The sequence below is a fragment of the Bufo bufo genome, chromosome 1 (genome assembly GCF_905171765.1).
Source record: "Bufo bufo chromosome 1, aBufBuf1.1, whole genome shotgun sequence".
In the NCBI taxonomy this organism is placed as follows: domain Eukaryota; kingdom Metazoa; phylum Chordata; class Amphibia; order Anura; family Bufonidae; genus Bufo; species Bufo bufo.
The window spans coordinates 813287594-813303603 of NC_053389.1; positions in this window are offsets into that span (position 1 = coordinate 813287594).

The window sequence follows — 16010 nt, forward strand, 5'->3', positions numbered from 1 at the left end:
ACCTCTTGAAGCTCATCAAGAGAATGCCAAGAGTGTGCAAAGCAGTAATCAAAGCAAAAGGTGGCTACTTTGAAGAACCTAGAATATGACATATTTTCAGTTGTTTCACACTTGTTTGTTATGTATATAATTCCACATGTGTTAATTCATAGTTTTGATGCCTTCAGTGTGAATCTACAATTTCCATAGTCATGAAAATAAAGAAAACTCTTTGAATGAGAAGGTGTGTCCAAACTTTTGGTCTGTACTGTATGTGTTCTTCTAGTACCATAGCCTCCAGCTCCCCCATACCTAGACTTCTGGCATTTGTAAGAATACATTTTAACTTACTATTACCTGTAAAGGGATTATCCAGGATTTCTTGGTTACCTTGGTTATTTTTTGTATATAACAGGTTCTTGTTACCAGCAGTTCTATTTTTATAAATGTATAGTTCTGCCCAGTCTTCTCCCTATTTTCCTTGCTAACCCTGGCCCCCACTAAATCCCCACTGTCCCCTTCTATATCCCACTCTCTATCTACACTATCTACCCCCTTATTAGTACGACACCCCCCTCCCCCAGATCCTAGTTTAAAAGCTCCTCCAGCCGTCTAACCATTCTTATTCCCTCAGAGCAGTTGCACCCTCCCCATTAAGGTGCAGCCCGTCCCTACTGTAGAGCCTGTAACCGACCGCGAAGTCGGCCCAGTTCTCCATGAACCCAAACCCTTCCTTCCTGCACCAGCTTCTGAGCCACTTATTAAGCTCCCGTTGTCTCCCTGGTGATGCTCGTGGCACTGGTAGTATTTCTGAAAACACTACCTTGGAGGTCCTGGACTTCTCACCTAGCTCCCTAAAATAATTTTTAAGGACCTTCCATCTCCCCCTGACTTTGTCATTGATGCCAATGTGTACCATGACCGCCGGGTCTTCCCCGGCCCCACCCAGCAATCTGTCAATCCGATCCGCAATATGCCGAACCCGAGCCCCCGGAAGACAACACACTGTTCCGCCTAATAATAGAGTCCCCGACCCCCAGCATCTGTCTGACCTTTTCTGCACTCCTTTTCCCATCCTTCCTGCAGCGGTCATCCTCCTGGTTGCTAGGAGAAATGCCCGTCTGCAGTGTTGTACTAATTAATTTTGTCTTAATTAATACAAGTTCCACCTGTCCTGATTATCCACAGGGGCAGTAATACCCCAGTTGTGCTGCTGTTCAGGACGTAAGGGAAATATGTTTTTAAAGTGTAAAACATAAATGTCCATGATAAATAAATACTATGGGGCACATTTACTAAGCTTGGCAGGGGAGATTGATCAAAACTGGAGTAAAGGAAAAGTGGCTGAGTTGCCCATAGCAACCAATCAGATTCCGCGTTTCATTCCTCACAGCTCCTTTGGAAAATGAAAGGTGGAATCTGATTGGTTGTTATGGGCAACTCAGCCACTTTTCCTTTACTCCAGTTATGATAGACCTCCCCTGCCTTTTTTTTGTCTGTCTTCCATTTGCGCCTCATTTATATCCTTTCATCAATTATGTTTTTCTTTTTTGGCATCATTCTGACCTCTAGTGGTAGTTTTCTTGTAAGACAGGTTCATATTCACTAATACTGGTCTACTTAGTATGTGTATGAAAATGTGGCGCAAAGGTGAGCTGTCATTAGGCAACTTGTATCCAATTCAAAAAATTCCCAGCTGCTTTGTTTGCTTCAATCTTGTATCTTAATAGATATATATATAAAGATACAAGATTGAAGCAAACAAGGCAGCTGGGAATTTTTGGAATTGGTGGATTTTGTGTGGGGATCCCTCCCCTTTCCCGTGCAGCCGAAATAGGAACGTGAGCTGTTGATTTGGATTACTATTAGGCAACTTGTGGCGCAACTCACCTCTCAAAACAGAGGCAGAATAGTACGCCGGCCCTGGAGTGGAGTAGAAATTAGACTAAATTAGGCGCACTTACATAAATAAGACAGAAATTAGGCACAAAAGTTAGAAAACTTCTCAATTAGTCTTAAAACTCAAAATAGGCAAACATCAGTTGTTAAATGAGATTGAAAAAAGTAAGAAGTTGGAGACAGGCTTTTTACATGTGAAAACAGGTGCAGACACCATAGTAAATGGAGGAGATTTATTAAAACTGGTGTAAAGTAGAACTGGCTTAGTCGCCCCTAGCAACCAATCAGATTTCTCCTTTCATTTTCCATTTTCATGGTGGAATCTGGTTGCTGTGGGCATCTGAGTTCTACTTTACACCATTTGGATAAATTTCCACTAAAGTGTGTATCTTTTGGAGGTGGAAAATAAAAATATTCATGATGTATAAAGATTATGCAGAACAACTGATTGTTCGTGTTAAGAAGAGGCCTAGTGGTCCGTTTACACGGCGGCTCTGGTCTCGGCCAGTATCACAGAGTAGCGGTGATCCCATAGAAATGAATAGGATCACAGCAAAATTGTTGGATTTTTGGCGACATACTGAAGCCCCATTCATTTCTATGGGGCCAGGGCTGCGTGAAAAACGCAGAATATAGAACATGCTGCGATTCTCACGCAACGCAGAACTGATGCGTGAAAAACTTATGTACACAGACCGATTGAAATGAATGGGTCAGGATTCATTGCAGGTGCTCGCTCGTGTGAAAGGGGCCTTATGAAACCTTGGTCCATTCACTCGTCCGTGTGTGTTTAGCGGATCCGCAAACTACGGACGTCGGCGATGTGCGTTCCGCATTTTGTGGACCGCACATTGCCGGCACTTAATAGAAAATGCCGGCAATAATAGGACATGTTATATTTTTTTAGCGGGGCCACGGAACGGAGCAATGGATGCGGACAGCACACGCAGTGCTGTCCGCATCTTTTGCGGCCCCATTGAAGTGAATGGGTCCGCATCCGAGCCGACCCAAACAACGGTCGTGTGCATTCGGCCTAAGATTGTGATAATCATGATTTCCCTTTTGTCCTAACCAGCAGCACAAGTGGGGAGTTCTCCCCTGTGAAACTGGTAGGACAGGTGGAATTTTTATTGATAAAAATGTACTACCAAGATAATTAAACAATTAACCCACCCCTATAAGGGGACGCCCGCCCTTCTGCCAGTGCTTTTTTCTCTGTCCTGTGAACATAGGACAGGTTCAGGCAGAGCTGCCTGTTACCTTGTTGATATTTTACTGCCAACTTGGACCTTTTGTCCTCTCTTTACTTTCCTGGCTGGAAATGCAGCTTTCCCTTTCGTCCTAACCAGCAGCACAAGTGGGGTATTTGCCCCTGTGAAGCTGGTCAGGACAGGCGGAATTTTTAATGAACACAAAAAAATTCTGCCTAAGTATCCTAATTAATTAAGCCCCTACCCCATATAACCCGGCCCCTAACTGGACGGGGTTGCTTTTTTATTGTCCTGTGGACTCCAGGACAGGCTAGACTCCTTACTGGAGTCTCCCATAGTTTTCTGTAGCGTTATAATAATGGTTATTATAATGTCTAATTCTGCCTTTGTTTGTTTTTCAGATATCCTGAGAATGTCCTGCCCTCTCATGCCTCCGCTGGATTACATTCGGGGCCATCTATCTATATTTATATTGATGCTTTTTACCTTGTGTGCCGCATAAGCTGTTGCTTCAGCGCTCCTTCGGCGTCTCGCGAGTACCGGAAGTGCGTCATTGTCGTCACTTCCGGTCCGCGGCTCCGTCCTCCAGCGCTGTGTTCAGCGCTTTCCCTGTATTAAAATCCTCTCAAATTCGTGCCCTCAGGTTTGCTGGGGCACCCAACGGGGGGATGTAGAGGAATTAGTGTATTTCTATTTAAATTATAGATTTAACTTCGGGATCCACCCCCAGGGTGGGGGAGTGACTATGATCTCCTCCCCCTTGTGCTATTTAAAGGGTTTCTGTCACTCTGCAAAACTCATTTTTTTTTTTTTGGATAGTTAGATTCCTCATAGCGCGATATAGCAAAATATAATGCTCTTACTTACTTTCATGCGGCCGATTCTTTATAAAACGAACTTTTATAATATGTAAATGAGGGCTCTACCAGCAAGTAGGGCGTCTACTTGCTGGTAGCTGCTGCAGAAATCCGCCCCCTCGCCGTGTTGATTGACAGGGCCAGCCGTGATCTCCTCCTCCGGCCGGCCCTGTCAGTAATTCAAAAATCGCGCGCCTCGCGTCATTCGGCGCAGGCGCTCTGAGATGAGGAGGCTCGTATCCTCAGCACTCCCTCAGTGCGCCTGCGCCGATGACATCACCGAAAGAGAAGACGTCATCGGGGCAGGCGCACTGAGGGAGTGCTGAGGAGACGAGCCTCCTCATCTCAAAGCGTCTGCGCCGAATGACGCGAGGCGCGCGATTTTTTGACGTCGGCGATGTGCGTTCCGCATTTTGTGGACCGCACATTGCCGGCACTTAATAGAAAATGCCGGCAATAATAGGACATGTTATATTTTTTTAGCGGGGCCACGGAACGGAGCAATGGATGCGGACAGCACACGCAGTGCTGTCCGCATCTTTTGCGGCCCCATTGAAGTGAATGGGTCCGCATCCGAGCCGACCCAAACAACGGTCGTGTGCATTCGGCCTAAGATTGTGATAATCATGATTTCCCTTTTGTCCTAACCAGCAGCACAAGTGGGGAGTTCTCCCCTGTGAAACTGGTAGGACAGGTGGAATTTTTATTGATAAAAATGTACTACCAAGATAATTAAACAATTAACCCACCCCTATAAGGGGACGCCCGCCCTTCTGCCAGTGCTTTTTTCTCTGTCCTGTGAACATAGGACAGGTTCAGGCAGAGCTGCCTGTTACCTTGTTGATATTTTACTGCCAACTTGGACCTTTTGTCCTCTCTTTACTTTCCTGGCTGGAAATGCAGCTTTCCCTTTCGTCCTAACCAGCAGCACAAGTGGGGTATTTGCCCCTGTGAAGCTGGTCAGGACAGGCGGAATTTTTAATGAACACAAAAAAATTCTGCCTAAGTATCCTAATTAATTAAGCCCCTACCCCATATAACCCGGCCCCTAACTGGACGGGGTTGCTTTTTTATTGTCCTGTGGACTCCAGGACAGGCTAGACTCCTTACTGGAGTCTCCCATAGTTTTCTGTAGCGTTATAATAATGGTTATTATAATGTCTAATTCTGCCTTTGTTTGTTTTTCAGATATCCTGAGAATGTCCTGCCCTCTCATGCCTCCGCTGGATTACATTCGGGGCCATCTATCTATATTTATATTGATGCTTTTTACCTTGTGTGCCGCATAAGCTGTTGCTTCAGCGCTCCTTCGGCGTCTCGCGAGTACCGGAAGTGCGTCATTGTCGTCACTTCCGGTCCGCGGCTCCGTCCTCCAGCGCTGTGTTCAGCGCTTTCCCTGTATTAAAATCCTCTCAAATTCGTGCCCTCAGGTTTGCTGGGGCACCCAACGGGGGGATGTAGAGGAATTAGTGTATTTCTATTTAAATTATAGATTTAACTTCGGGATCCACCCCCAGGGTGGGGGAGTGACTATGATCTCCTCCCCCTTGTGCTATTTAAAGGGTTTCTGTCACTCTGCAAAACTCATTTTTTTTTTTTTGGATAGTTAGATTCCTCATAGCGCGATATAGCAAAATATAATGCTCTTACTTACTTTCATGCGGCCGATTCTTTATAAAACGAACTTTTATAATATGTAAATGAGGGCTCTACCAGCAAGTAGGGCGTCTACTTGCTGGTAGCTGCTGCAGAAATCCGCCCCCTCGCCGTGTTGATTGACAGGGCCAGCCGTGATCTCCTCCTCCGGCCGGCCCTGTCAGTAATTCAAAAATCGCGCGCCTCGCGTCATTCGGCGCAGGCGCTCTGAGATGAGGAGGCTCGTATCCTCAGCACTCCCTCAGTGCGCCTGCGCCGATGACATCACCGAAAGAGAAGACGTCATCGGGGCAGGCGCACTGAGGGAGTGCTGAGGAGACGAGCCTCCTCATCTCAAAGCGTCTGCGCCGAATGACGCGAGGCGCGCGATTTTTGAAATACTGACAGGGTCGGCCGGAGGAGGAGATCACGGCTGGCCCTGTCAATCAACACGGCGAGGGGGCGGATTTCTGCAGCAGCTACCAGCAAGTAGACGCCCTACTTGCTGGTAGAGCCCTCATTTACATATTATAAAAGTTCGTTTTATAAAGAATCGGCCGCATGAAAGTAAGTAAGAGCATTATATTCTGCTATATCGCACTATGAGCAATCTAACTATCCAAAAAAAAAATAATGAGTTTTGCAGGGTGACAGAAACCCTTTAAGGCACCTGTGTGAGGCAGGTCAATGTTGCTCTCAGTTTACTGAGCTCAACTGACTTCTACTGTGTGACTACTCCTGCGCTCAGGAAGTTTTCCTTGAAGTCACCTTGCTTTCTTCTAAGATGGCATCGCCACCTCAGGGTAAGGTACTGCTCTCCTTTTTTGTACTATTCTGGGTCCAAATTCTTATCCTATTGTCTGTTTCTTAGGCAAATCTACTCAGAAGCAGAAACACCTCGCCTGCTCCAGCTGCAGCACCCCATTGCCGGATTCATACGAATTCCATCGATGCCCAGGCTGCCGACCCAGACCAACGAACCCAGAACCAACGGTGGTGGATATGTTTTCATGGATGAAACAGTTCATGGATACGTCCATTGCCGAGATTAAGGGAGCAGTCTCTAACAAGAGGCCCAGACAGGCTTCTCCTGGTCCTGTACCCATGTCTGAAGACGTCGTCTCCATTGAGGATAATTCTTCCTCTGAGGAACAGAGTTCGGCCTTCCTTTTTCCGGCCGAAAAAACTCAAAGACTGTTACGCTCCATCAGGTCGAGGGACCATGCTGTTGAGCAAGGGGAAGCTCCACAGTCCACCTCTAGGGGGCCAAGGGCCTTTAAAGTGGACGAGTCTTTAAAGAAGTTAATGGCGACCGAGTGGAAACACCCGGAGAAGGGGCCAGTATTAACAAAAAGATTTAAACTAATGTTCCCTCTACAGGATGTGGATTCCTTAGTTTGGGTTCCACCTCCAAAGGTGGATATGGCCATATCAAAGCTCTCTAAAAGGACTCTAGTCCCCTCTGACGATGGCAGCACCCTAAAGGATCCCCTAGACAGACGAGCAGAGTGCACGCTTAGACGCAACTACTCGGCTGCCTCCGCCTCTGCCTCGGTTGCTATAGCGTGCTCTGAGGTATCAGAGTTCATCCGTGCACGCGCTCTCAGAATCCAATCAGACTTGGATTCTGGGGTTGGCCAGGACGACATCCTGGACCAATTTAAAACTCTCTTACTGGGCATTGATTTCCTATCAGATTCCTCCCAACAGCAATTAATATTAGCGGCCAAGTCTATGGCGCTCTCCTCAGCCAGCAGGCGCCCACTCTGGTTAAAACCATGGGCGGCGGACAACACGTCCAAATTTAACCTTTGCTCCCTTCCTTATGAACCAGAGATTGTTCGGTTCTGAATTAGATTCTCTCACGGAGAACCTAGCAGACAAAAAAGGTAAATCCCTCCCCCAGCAGTCCTTTCGGGGTCGAGGAAGAGGTAGAGGAGGAAGATTTCAAGGGGGAGATAGAACCCAGAGGCGTTCTGAAGGTAGTAAGAGAGGTAGGGGTCGCGGTCGTGGTCGTGGGAACCGCAGGGCTGACCTATGACTCTCTACAGCCCGTCAATTCCCCTTCCCCACCCCCCGGGGTCCCAGAGGAAGGACCAGTTTTCAGTTCCCCAGTTGGTGGACGTTTGAGTTTATTCCAAAGTTTTTGGATGCAAAAAATTCCAGACCCTTGGGTGCTACAAGTGATAGCATCAGGCTACACAATAGATTTAATTTCCCTTCCTCGGGACAAGTTCGTCCTAACAAGGACGTTAGCACCCGACAAACAATTAATCCTGGAAGACTCGGTTCTCCAGTATATACAGAAAGGAGCATTAGAGGAGGTTCCTCCTCGCGAGTGGCGGCAGGGGGTTTATTCCCCCATCTTTCTGGTACCAAAACCATCAGGAGACTGGCGGATGATCATCGATTTACGTTATCTAAATCGTTTCATCAGGAAGAAGCGTTTCCGGATGGAAACCATTCGCTCTGTAATAAACATCCTGAACCCAGGAGATGTGATGGTAACTATAGACCTGAAGGATGCCTACCTTCATGTTCCCATCTGCCCAGCACACAGGAAATATCTCAGAGTTGCTGTGGCCTTGCAAGGGGTAGTGAAGCACTACCAGTTTGCTGTATTGCCCTTCGGCATATCCTCAGCTCCGCACACCTTCACAAAGGTAGTGGCTCCTGTGGTCGCCCATTTAAGACTTCTTGGGCTAGAGGTCGTACCGTACTTGGACGATTGGCTTTTAAAAGCCGCAAACGCAGACGTCCTGCAGAGTCAGCTTCAACAAGCTCTCCAGATTCTCCACGGTCTGGGTTGGTTGATAAATTGGGACAAGTCGCACTTAGTCCCCTCAACCACGAGAACGTTCTTGGGGTTTGTGATCGATTCACAACTGATGACCCTGTACCTGTCCCAACAGAGGAGAGACAGAGTAATAAAAGCCGCACAGTCTCTTATACCGCCCAAACGAGTCTCCATAAGGGTTCTTATGAGGATGTTAGGCCACATGTCAGCATCTGCAGAGGCAGTTCCTTGGGCCTTATGGCACTTACGCCCTCTTCAGGAGGAGGTCTTAGCAGCTTGGAGTCGCAAGCCCAAAGACCTAGACAGAATGCACTCCCTGTCGGTAGAAGTCCGTTCTTCGCTCAAGTGGTGGAAGAACCTAAAAGATGGGAGGTCTCTGATCCAACCTCGTTGGGTCACGTTGACCACGGACGCTTCACTGCTGGGCTGGGGGGCCCATCTGGAGGACAACCCAGTACGAGGTACTTGGAATCCCCAGGAGAAAATCCTCTCATCCAATTGGAGAGAGCTGAGAGCGGTCAAACTAGCCCTCCTTAATTTTGCTCCTCTCATTCGCAGTCAGGCGGTGAGAGTCCGGACAGACAACACAACTGTGGTCACTTACCTGAACAGACAGGGAGGGATGAAATCCCAGACCCTCCTGAGGGAGGTGGGTTCTATTCTCTCTTGGGCAGAGGTCAACCTGTCCCACCTAATGGCAGTCCATATCAAAGGGGATCTCAATGTGGTCGCAGATCGCCTGAGTCGGGGTCTACCAGTTCCAGGGGAGTGGTCCCTGAACAAGAGTATCTTCTCCACGATTGTCCAGCGGTGGGGCACCCCGGAAATCGACCTGATGGCTACCTGATTGAACGCCAAGGTGAGCAAGTTCTGTTCCCTTTACAGGGAGGACAACCCTGTAGCAATAGACGCTCTGTCCATAACTTGGAGGTTCAGGCTGGCATACATCTTCCCTCCAATTTCCATGATACCGAGGGTATTGATGAAGATCAAGCAAGACCAGACCTCGGTGATCGCCATCATGCCATTCTGGCCAAAGAGGTCTTGGTTCACCCAGCTCATGCAGATGAGTCAGGGCAATTATTGGAGACTTCCCCTAATACAGGACCTTGTGTATCAGGACACAGGTCCCTGTCTAGATCTGAGGAGGCTCAATCTGACAGCCTGGAGATTGACAGGTCCCTTCTAGAAGCTAGAGGGTTATCTGTGGAGGTCCTGAGAACAATTTCTCACTCCAGAGCGGAATCTACAAGCAAGAAGTATTCTAGAATCTACAGAATATTCCTGCAATGGTGTAATGACAGAGAGGTAGTTGCCTCAGACCCTCCTCTCTCCGCTATTCTACAATTCCTCCAGGATGGTCTAGACAAGGGTCTAAGCCCATCTACACTCAGAGCTCACGTCTCTGCCTTATCGGCATGCCTTAGCAGACCGATTTCTCAGGACCCCCTAATCAAAAGGTTCCTGAAGGGAGCCGAGAGGCTTAAACCCAGAATCCTGAGACCAGTCCCACAGTGGGACTTAACAGTGGTTCTAAAAGGGTTATGTGTTTCCCCCTTTGAGCCTTTGAATGAGGTAGACTTGAGGTTCCTATCCCTAAAGATAACCTTCTTACTAGCTATCACATCAGCTAAGAGAGTTGGGGAACTTCAGGCTCTGGGGGCTTCTGAGCCCTATTTTAAATTCCTTCAGGACAAGGTCCTGTTAAGGTTTTTGCCAACCTTTTTACCAAAGGTTCCTACTTTTTCTAATATCAATCAGACGATATGTCTGCCCACTTTTTCACTGGCTGCGACTTCTCCCGAGGAGGAAAAGCTCCGTACATTGGACATCTCAAGAGGTCTTAGGATATATTTGGACAGAACAAGTGAATTCAGAAGGTCGGAAAACCTCCTTCTGACCTATTCAGGGAAGAACAGGGGTCTGAAGGCCTCCAAACCCACTCTGAGCAGGTGGATTAAAGAAGCAATCCGTCTGGCCTTTCTGTCCCAAGATTTGACACCTCCTTCTTTTGTCTCCGCCCATTCTACCAGGGCTGTATCCACCTCTTATGCAGAGAAGAAACTGATCCCCCTGGATCAGATTTGTGCAGCCGCTTCTTGGAGTTCTCTGAACACCTTCATCTCGCATTATCGTCTAGAGGCTAGACGACAATCCGTTTTAAGTGCCGCCCTCTCCTGAGAGGGGAGTAGGGAGCCCTCCCAATTTGGGTGAGGTTTCTTGCTACTTCCCCACTTGTGCTGCTGGTTAGGACGAAAGGGAAGCGTAAATTTTGACGTAAATTTGTTTTCCCTTAGTCCTAACAGCAGCACACAAATTTCCCTCCCCTTGTGTGATTTATCATTTACTTGTTATAAAGCAACCCCGTCCAGTTAGGGGCCGGGTTATATGGGGTAGGGGCTTAATTAATTAATTAGGATACTTAGGCAGAATTTTTTTGTGTTCATTAAAAATTCCGCCTGTCCTGACCAGATTCACAGGGGCAAATACCCCACTTGTGTGGCTGTTAGGACTAAGGGAAAACAAATTTACGTCAAAATTGACGCTTCTGCCGCCTCAGTCCTGGATGGTGCGCGGAGTTTCCCATCTAGTTGGGCATTGGCTACAGTTCTGGCACCTCCGGTAATGGTGCTGTGCCGTGCCCAGCAGTTCGTGCTGTAAGGGACGCTGGCCTCCCGCCTTGTGCCCCTAGGACCGTCGCTCCGGCGTTCGCGCGCGCCATAACCCGAAAGTCCGTCAGATGACGACTTCCGGGTCAGCACGCTGTGTATTCAAAGGCATAGTTTCTGCTGCGCGTACCCCTTTTTCAGATTCTTAAACCTAGCGGGTATAGAATACCCTCTATGGGAAGGCCTTTTTTAGTTTTAATTAAATTATAAGGTAGTGACCGTGGGTCACTTCCGGCGAGGGGTGCGGAGCCATGCTAGGAGGGGTCTGTCAGCTATAAAAGCGCTGTCAGACGCCAGTCTCTCCCTCTCTGCCCTGCATTGAGTTAGAACCTAGCTTGTTCTGTGCTTACTCACACTTCAAGTCTCTTTCTTTCAGATGGCGTCTCCGAATGGCGATCAGCATGGGAAATCCTCCCATAAACAGAAGCACCTAGCTTGTGCCAGCTGTGAGATGCCGATGCCGGACTCCTATGAATATAATAGGTGTCCTTTATGCCGTCCTCCCCAGACACAACCTACGATGGGTGACATGTTTGGATGGATGAAGGAATTTATGGGGAATTCCATTATGGAAATCAAAAGTGCCCTTTCTTCTAAAAGGGCCAGAGTATCCTCGCCAGGTCCTGCACCAATGATGGAAGACATAATTTCTGTGGAAGACCATTCCTCCTCTTCGGATGAAGAAGATGCCGCTTACCTTTTTCCTGCCGAGAAGACGCAAAGACTTTTACGCTCCATGCGATCAAGGGATCACGATTAGGGTTGAGAGAAACCAAACTGTAAAGTTCGGGTTCGTACCGAACTTTTGGATTTTTGGACCCCGGACCCGAACCCAAACATTTCAGTAAAAGTCTGAGTTCGGTGTTCGATTTCTTGGCGCTTTTTGAAAGGCTGCAGAGCAGCCAATCAACAAGCGTTTAACTGTGTAACCTTAGAAGCCATCACAGCCATGCCCATAGCATGGCTGTGATTGGCCAGTGCAGCATGTGACCCAGCCTCTATATAAGCTGGAGTCACGTCGCCAGGTCAAAACATTCGGGGCTGGAGCCCCGGATGTTTTGACCAGTGCCCCAAATGCAGGGCTGGCAGGGGCCCGTGGCGCTGCCTCCTAGCTAATTTATTCACTTCACTTGCCTCTGTGTAATCTCGCACAGGCGCACTGGCAGAGGCATCGTCGAGCGAAGTGCTCATGCGCCGTCTTCCAGCGCACCTCATTCGACGATGCCTCTGCCAGTGCGCCTGTGCGAGATTACACAGAGGCAAGTGAAGTGAATAAATTAGCTAGGAGGCGGCGCTGGGTGGGGAGGGGATCTGTGGATGCGGCTTATGGGGGATCTGTGGATGACACTTATGGAGGATCTGTGGATGACGCTTATGGGGGATCTGTGGATGACACTTATGGGGGATCTGTGGATGACACTTATGGGGGATCTGTGGATGACGCTTATGGGGGATCTGTGGATGACGCTTATGGGGGATCTGTGGATGACGCTTATGGGGGATCTGTGGATGACGCTTATGGGGGATCTGTGGATGACGCTTATGGGGGATATGTGGATGACGCTTATGGGGGATCTGTGGATGACGCTTATGGGGGATATGTGGATGACGCTTATGGGGGATCTGTGGATGGCACTTATGGGGGATCTGTGGATGGCACTTATGGGGGATCTGTGGATGGCACTGTTATGGATGATCTGTGGGGTTGCCCAGACGGCTAGGCCCTTCACTGTTATGGATGATCTGTGGGGTTGCCCAGACGGCTAGGCTCTTCACTGTAGTTATTAATCCCATTCAGCAGTCCCCCATTCACTGAAGGGGGGACTGCTGAAAGGGGTTAATAACTACTGTGAAGCCCCCCCCCCAGTGATGATGAGGGCGTGGCTTCATGGGGTGGGGGCGTGGCTTCATGTGGGCTCATGCCCCGGATCTCTTCAGACTCTAGCAACGCCCCTGCACGTAGCGCCGCACGTCACTCTGCTGTGCTTAGTGTAGGGAGAGGATGCTGCTGCTGTGAGGGAGAGAATAGGACAGAATCTGTTATCAGAATTCCAATTGAACTCAGCGATCTACATAGATTTACTTGTGTGGGTGCAGTGCACAATCTTTTTACCCGGCCCTGAGCCCAGTGACACAGAAAAATAACTTTTATCCGTCGGCGGCCATTTTATGCAAGCTCAGTGCACCAGCCCTGCATCTGTGCTTTTGTGACATTCAAATCCAAGCTTGAAATACTGCACTAATAATCTGGTTTTAAAAAACACCCATTTTTGGCAATATCCTACATCTGGTGCCTTTGCAGCATTAGTCAGTGTGCAATTTAAGCTAGAAATACAGCAATCATTTTCTGGGTTTTTAAAAACACCCTATTTGGCAAAATACACAATTTTACAGCCCTTGCTGCATCTACACGTGTGAAATTCAAGCGTTATATACAGCTGTCATATTCTGTTAGTAAAAAAACACCCTTTTTTTTGCAAAATACTTAATATTGCAGCCCTTGCTGCATCTGTGATTGTTAAAAACAAGTTTAAAAACTTCAATAATTTTCTGGCTTTGAAAAAACACAAATTTTTGGCAATAACTTTCATTTTGGGCCTCCACCGCATTAGTCAGTGTGCAATTTAAGCTAGAAATACAGCTATAATTTTCTGGGTTTTCAAAAACACCCTTTTTGTGCAAAATACACAATTGCGGCCTAGTCTGGATCTGTACGTGTGAGATACACACTTTAGATACTGTGGTTCTTTTCTGTTATTTGAAAAACAGCGATTTTGGGCAAAAAACTTAAATAGCAGCCTAGTCTGGATCTGTACGTGTGAGATACACACTTTAGATATTGTGGTTCCATTTTGGGCAAAAAACTTAAATTGCGGCCTAGTCTGGTTCTGTACGTGTGAGATACACCCTTTACATACTTTGGTTCTATTCTGCTATTAATAAAAGACCCATTTTGGGCAAAAATCTTTAATTGCGGCCTAGTCTGGATCTGTATGTGTGAGATACACCCTTTACATACTGTGGTTCTATTCTGCTATTCATAAAACACCCATTTAGGGCAAGATCCTAAATTTGAGAAATATGAGGAGAGCGTCAAATAAGGGACGTGGCCCATGTCGTGGTGCTGCTGGTGGAGCTCCTGTTGCGGGGAGAGGACGTGGTCGATTTGTGCCAGCTACACGCACAAGTGAAACCCCTTCCTCAGGTGCGAGTAGGCGACAGAACCTGCAGCGGTATTTGGTTGGGCCTAATGTGGCTCTACGAATGGTGACGCCAGAACAAGTACAGGTGATAGTAGATTGGGTTGCTGACAGCGCCTCCAGTAACAGTGCCACCTGCCACCCTGCAAACAGAGGATCTTCCAGCAACACCACCACCTGGGTCACCAAGCATCTCCACAATGTCCCACGGAAGCGTTCAGCTCTCCATCTCCCAAATACTGGAGCGGAAGAGAAAATATCCCCCTGCCCACCCGCGATGTCTGGCCCTGAATGCAGGCATTTCTAAATTACTGGCCTTTGAAATGCTGTCATTCCCTCTGGTGGAGACGGAGAGTTTTAAAGGCCTTATGGCGGTGGCTGTCCCACAGTACGTCGTGCCCAGCCGCCACTACTTTTCAAGGCGAGCCATCCCTTCCCTGCACAACCAAGTTGGGGACAAAATCAGGTGTGCACTGCGCAACGCCATCTGTGGCAAGGTGCACCTGACTACGGATACGTGGACCAGTAAGCACGGTCAGGGCCGTTATATCTCCATAACAGCATACTGGGTAAATGTAGTGGCGGCTGGGCCTGAGGCGCATAGCAGTTTGGCGCATGTCCTTCCACCACCGAGGATTGCAGGGCGCTTCAGTTTGCCTCCTGTTGCTTCCTCCTCCTACTCTGCTTCCTCATCCTCTACCGGCTCCTCATCCAGTCAGCGTAATACCTTCACCACCAACTTCAGCACAGTCAGGGATAAACGACAGCAGGCAGTTTTAAAACTTATCTGTTTGGGGGACAAACCACACACCGCGCAGGAGCTGTGGACGGGCCTTGAACAACAGACCGACGAGTGGTTGGTGCCACTGAGCCTCAAGCCCGGCCTGGTGGTGTGCGATAATGGGCGAAATCTCGTAGCAGCTCTGGGACTAGCCGGTTTGACGCACAACCCTTGCCTGGCGCATGTGCTGAATTTGGTGGTGCAGAGATTCCTTAAAAATTACTCCGATATGTCAGAGCTGCTGCATAAAGTGCGGGCCGTCTGTGCGCGCTTCCGGCGTTCTCACCCTGCTGCTGCTCGCCTGTCAGCGCTGCAGCGTAAATTCGGCCTTCCCGCTCACCGCCTCATATGCGACGTGCCCACAAGGGGGAACTCCACCTTGCACATGCTGGCCAGACTGTGCGAGCTGCAACAGGCCGTAGTGGAGTTTCAGCTGCAGCACGCACGGGTCAGTCGCTCGGCGGAACAGCACCACTTCACCACCAATGAGTGGGCCTCCATGCGAGACCTGTGTTCCTTGTTGCGCTGTTTCAACAGTTCTGGAGGATGACGAGGTGGAGGATGAGGAGGAGAAACCGTGTTCACAGCAGGGTGGCACCCAGACCAGCTCATGGCCATCACTGGTGCGTAGCTGGGGGGATACAGAGGACACAGACGATACACCTCCCACAGAGGACAGCTTTTCGTTGCCTCTGGGCAGCCTGGCACACATGAGCGATTACATGCTGCAGTGTCTCCGCAACGACCGCCGAGTTGCCCACATTCTAACTTGTGCTGATTACTGGGTGGCCACGCTGCTGGATCCCCGTTACAAGGACAGCGTACCGTCCTTAATTCCGTCACTGGAGCGTGTTCATAAGATGCGCAAGTACAAGCACACGCTGGTAGACGCGCTGACAGCGGGGGCACAGTGGAAGCACAAGGCGAAGGCAGAGGAGGAGGAAGAGGTCGCCAACACAGCTGGGGCACCACCAGCACCTCA